The following is a 5,986-nucleotide window of genomic DNA, read 5'->3' as shown; positions in this document are numbered from 1 at the left end:
AGTTCCAGGTAGAAGCCTAATGAAGAAACATTCTAGCAGAGCAGGAGATACTAGGTGGAGATTGGGCTCGTTGTGGTATACCCAATCGAAGAGTCACTACTTTAAAAAAAAAAGCATTGGGGTTTATATTTTATCTTTTATGATCATTAGAATTAGATCCACCATCTTTCCTGAATTAATAACTCTGTTCTTAACTGTAATTAAAATGTTTAACCTGTATATGAAGTTTTATGTGTTAGGAATTTATTCAAAAAGGTGGTATTAATAGAGATACTAATTTATAAGATCCTAATGATTATAAAAGACAAAATATAAACTCCAATGCTCATTTTTTCAGATGAGGAACTGAAACAAACAGGCTTAAGTGACTTGTTCAGGATCATACAGCTACCGTGTTTCCCCGATAATAAGACACTGTCTTATTATTTTTTTTGGACAGAAAAACACCAGAGGGCTTATTTTCAGGGGAGGGCTTATTTTAATGAACATTGACAGCAATTTTAATAAACAGGTAAATGTGAACAAAAAAATGTACCTTTATTCAATAAGCAAATCACTGGGGAAGAACAGGATGACATGCTCACTGCTGCAGCTCTGATTGGATGCAGCTCGGAGCGCGGCGTGCGTTTCACCCGGGGGGGGGGGACAGTGCATACAGAGGGTACCGTAATGTAGCGTGTAGCGCAGGGGATCACCTTCACTACAGTAGCAATCTCAATAGGGCTTATTTTCGGGGGAGGGTTTATTTTAGAGGAATCTTACACAGTAAGGGGAGGGCTTATTTTCGGGATAGGTCTTATTATCGGGGAAACACGGTAGTATCTGAGGTCAGATTTCAACTCTTCAGAGGTCTGGCATTCTATCCACTATGCCACCTAGTGGCCCTTGTATTTCTTGTATTTCTTCACTTTAGCGGGGGAAACAAGTGAGGGAAAAAAAGCTGCTCTGTGAGCTCTGATGTTATAGTGAAATTAGTTAATTTATATACCTCTTCCACTTGTGGTACCTCTCCCCCTAAGGGCCTAGACACAGCAGGCCTACAGTACTCATGGTTTTTATATGGGATATAAAAACTACTTCCTGGGAGAATGGGACTCCATCAGTTATATTCTTTTTAGTGGGAATATTGGAAATAAGTCTGAAATGACTGCATGGAATATTCAATCTGATAAACACACACACACACACCCCTTTTTAGAATTCTGACTTTAGGAATCTCTTGAGGCTCTCTGCCATATGTATCCTTGATGGGGGAGGGGGAGGGGTTTATGGGCAGTGCCATGGTTGCTTAAATGAATATGTATAAGCTTGATGGGGTGATCTCCATATAAGGCCATGAGGTGATCACCATATGAGGCCATAAATGTAAAACTGCGATGTGATTGGCTCGGATTCGCTATATATTTTCTTGTGTGAGAGGGCGCTCTCTCTCTCTCTCTCTCTCCGCCATGTAACTGTTGAAGAATAAACCACCCCGCTTCACTCCTCCGCCTTCTGTCTGGTGTTTTTTCCCCGTGAGGGGCCGGTGACGACCGAAGACCCGGGATGGGTAAGTGAGAGGGCCGTGGGGCTAGTCGTCTAGATCTGTTGTGAGGGCAAACGCCCGCAACATATCCTCATCATAGGAAAGCTAAGAATAGTAGTGTTGTTGTGACTTTTGCCAACAGTTTGGCTGGTCTATTGAGATATTTCCTATTCTTTATCCTGTCTACCTAACATATCTTTACCTTATCTAAACTCCCATGGCACTTAATTACACTCATTTTGGTACTAGATTACAGATGATTTGCTTTTTGGTTTGGGGTCTTACCTCCTCAAGAAGATAATGAATTCCTTGAAGACAGGACTGCACCCTAGGACACATCACGTCACCTACTACTTCCATGGTTTCCTGTTGCCTACTTGATAAAATCAAATTCCTCAGCCTGGCATTTAAAGTCATCTAACTGCATCTGGCGATGGCGATTCTATCCTAGCAGCGGGGCCTGCAGCAGCTGAGATGGGCGCCGCCACTGTCGAAGCAGATCGGACTCTGTGGGCAACCTCGACGTCAAAGTGACAGAGGAGCTTCTCTTTGAGCTTTTCCACCAGGCAGGTCCTGTAATAAAAGTTAAAATTCCAAAGGATAAAGATGGTAAACCAAAGCAGTTTGCATTTGTGAATTTCAAACATGAAGAATCTGTTCCTTATGGAATGAATATATTTAATGGAATAAAACTTTTTGGAAGGCCCATCAAAATTCAGTTCAGATCAGGAAGTAGTCATGCTTCTCAGGAGGTTAGTTCATCATATTCCCAGCATAATCTTAGGAATGCAAGTCCATCTAGCATCCCACAGTCCACTTCAGTTTCTAGCAGATATGAAAGGAATATGGATAACTTGACATCTGGATATAATTCTGCACAAATGCTACAGAGGTCTTTCTCATCTCCAGATAATCTTCAAAGACAGGCTGTGATGAACAACGTTCTGTGGCAGCAGCAGGGATCATTCAGTGGGAAGTTTGGAGCAGCAGCATGGTCATTCATTTAACCTTTCTTCAAACTCCCAGTGGTGCCAGGATACGTCAATGTCACAGAGAAAAACCAGGCAGAACTCCCATCCCTACCAGTCAGATAGGCTGTATAGCCGTGAGCAGCATTATGGTGATCATGGATCTGATTATCATTATAGAGCAAACAGAGATGATTCCTACTATGAAGATAGGATCCATGATGGTTGGAGCCATGACTATGATAGCAGAAGAAAAAACAGTAGGGATGGAAAATGGCGCCCATCTTGGCACTAATAAGTATTAAGATGAACTTTTTTTTAAAAAGGGTCAGACTAGACCCTTTTGACTTATGTTGATGTGGAAATGACTTCTTTGAAAAACTGTAGAAAACAGCTCTGAAAGTTGTTACATTTCCTTTTTAAATTTTTTTAACTTACCTGCAGTATAATACAGAGAGAAAAAAATAGTGGTTCCAGTTTTATTATATTAACAGCCTTTCACCTCAGGGTTTTATGAAGAGGAAAGGGTTTCTTTTGCAGAAAACAAAGTGCCACAACTCCTAATCATTGTAGTAAGTTTAGGAAAAGGAGTGGATTGTAAAATTTGATTGTATTATAAAGAAAATATTTTAATTATTTGTAACTTTTTGTAGTGTAACACAATTGTCTTGGTAGTAAATCCTATTTTGGTGTGTGTGTGGTAGAATATACATCAAAGTTGATAGTCCAAAATGGCTATCTGTATTTTGTTATTAAACTGGAAAATATTACTTTTCAATGATCCATTTTACTGAAAATAGTATTTGAGCAAATATCCTTGTAAAATTTGAGGATAAATCATATTGGTTTAACTTTTGATAGAACTTAAATGAGTTCTATAGTTTCTTTGAGTTTACCTGCATTGAATTACACTGTATATTCATACATATACATCAGTAGATTTATTCTAAAGATGAAGAATTTTCATGAAATCATGTTTGATGTGGCTAAAAAATTACTCAGGAAGTATTAAATCGCTCCAAGGGTATTTTCTTTTAACATTTAAAAGACCCTAGTGATGCTCATGTATATCTCCCTTTTTTTCCCAAAAAAGTTTAATCAGTGCATAAGACAAAGTGGTTACAAATTTTATTAAAATATACTTTTGAGAGTGAGGAGGGGTTTCCCAGCCCTTCCTTCACTGCCTGAGTCACTTCACTGCTTTTTTATCTTTAGCATTTAAGTGCTCAGTGGATATGTAGAGGTTTTTTTGTTTTTGTTTTTGTTACGGGAACTATACTTTGCTTGTCTGTTTGATAAGCACTTGAGAGAACTTAGTCCTAAAATCATCAGATTTTAAGATCTTGTTTAGTGAACAGTTTTTGGGTCTCAGAATATACTGTGTTTCCATTTACATATAAAAAAATAAACTTTTTGTAAAATCACAAAAAAATAAAATAAAAAAAATAAAGTCATCTAACCAACCTCTTTTACGCTTTTACTGCTCTCTGGTGATTTAACCAAACTGAATAACTCAGAAGTTTCCAATCACATCCTATAATTTTCTACCTCTCCACCTTTCTTCATGATATTCTTTGTGCTTTAAATGCCTTCCCTGCTGGCTCTGTTCATTAATTTCTGATCAATCTGTCAACTCAGCTTGAATGTAAGAAATGGTGAAGGGGTTACTTTCAGAGAAACCTGGGAAGACTTGGACTGATGGACTGATGGGGAGTAAAGTGATTAGAACCAGGAGAATAATTTATAAAATAACAACAATATTATAAAGAAAAATAACTTTAAAAGGGTTAAGAACTACTATAAGTGGAATGACCAACCACAATTGCAGAGGACTCATGATGAAAAGACTACTCACCTCCAAACAGAGAAATAATGAACTTAGAATGCAAATGCACACACACACACACACATACACACACACACGTATAATTTTTAGATACAACCAATGGGGAAATTTCTTTTGTTTGACTATATTTTTATTACATAGGTTTTTTTTTTTCTTTTACAGTGTAAGGGGGTGGCGGGAAGGAAAGAAGTCAGATAACTGAAAAAAATAAAATGCAATTTAAAACATAAATAAAAATGTTGTTGATAAGGGGAACCTTTGTAATCTGATTAACCCTCAATCAACCTATTAACCTGATGAAATACAAGATGTGAACTTTTATCCAAATGACAAAAGCAAGTCTAATTCTTTTTTTTTTTTTCGCTTTTTGGAGGGGGGGAAAGCAGGGAAATTGGGGTTAAATGACTTGCCCAAGGTCATATGGCTGGTAAGTGTTAAGTGTCTGAGGCTTAGATTTGAACTCAAGTTCTCCTGACTCCAGGGCCGGTGCTCTATTCACTGCACTACCCAACCACCTCTAGCGGGTCTAATTCTTTGCAGAAAGGAGGCAAAGATTTCCTTTGATGGGTCTTCAGTGTTTGAGGTTGCCTCTTCTTTATTGATTGACTGAGGCCTAACAGATCAGATTCTTGGTGGAGGAACTACACTACTTGTGATGTATAAGTATCACCAATGTGATACCATAGCAGCTGCTATAAATATGCAGACATATTTCCAGGGTTAAATTTCAAAATAAATCAAACTTTCTTCCTCAAAGACAAAACCAAGATATTTATGCAGATACCAGAAAACCAATTCCACTATGGTAACAAAGAAGTTTATACCTATCACCAATGCAGGAAGCACCACCATCCCCAAGCCTTCCCTCCAGTAGGCCTCCCCACAAACAAGCTCCCCTAGGCAAAATTGCTCCCTCTCTCACTCACACTAGCTATTCTGCCTCAGCTCTCTCCTCATCTCTGCCTCACTCTCTCCTCCTGCTTCACCATCCTGTTCCACCCATTTGGCAAGCTCCTCCCACTATGGACTTCACCCTATTAAGGGACAGGAAAGATCTTCAAATTCCCTTGATGTTACAATAAGAATGAGCTATGGACCAGTCCATCCTTTGTATCCTTTTGGAGAGCTTTCTCTCCCTTGGATTTCCAGAGCAGAATAAAGTAAGGGGGAAAGAGGAGGGAGAAGAAGAGAGAGGGATTCTTCCCAAACTCACTCCTACCAGGAACAGCAACAGTTCTAAAGAAAAACATGGCAATGAGAGATATGTGTTTGCATGTAGCCCAAGAGTGTCTGGACCTAGACCTGGACCTCCCAGTACTGCATTGAGATCAGGTCAGAAACTAGAGAATGGACGTTTCCAGCCATTTGGTTAGGTCCTCATCAATAATCTCTGATTAATCTCTAATATTTCCAAAGCTCAAGAATTCCTAAATTTGAAATTTAGGCATTAGTCTCTTAGAGAAGAAGTTCTTTAACCACATGCTTCCCAGAGGAGAAACTACAATGACAGGATTATCCTTGAAGCTGATGAACTAGCGTCATGCCCGGAGACATTGAGAGATCGAGACCTTGCCTACCCAGCATCATGTTACCATGAGTTTCATAGTTCAGAATCTCAGTGAATGGGAGTTTTTGATCAATGTATGG

At 38.9% G+C, this 5,986-nt stretch overlaps 1 pseudogene; it reads left to right on the top strand.

Moving 5' to 3' along the window:
• The first annotated feature begins 1,966 nt into the window (after nt 1-1,966).
• LOC138144479 (RNA-binding protein 7 pseudogene) lies at nt 1,967-2,816 on the top strand (annotated as a pseudogene).
• Nucleotides 2,817-5,986: the final 3,170 nt, after the last annotated feature.

This window comes from Petaurus breviceps, unplaced genomic scaffold, assembly GCF_028583685.1.
Source record: "Petaurus breviceps papuanus isolate PSGF00001 unplaced genomic scaffold, PetGlider_PUasm1.0 90701, whole genome shotgun sequence".
Lineage (NCBI taxonomy): Eukaryota > Metazoa > Chordata > Mammalia > Diprotodontia > Petauridae > Petaurus > Petaurus breviceps.
The sequence above is the reverse complement of the archived record's forward strand: the minus strand, read 5'-3'. Positions and strand labels throughout refer to the sequence as shown.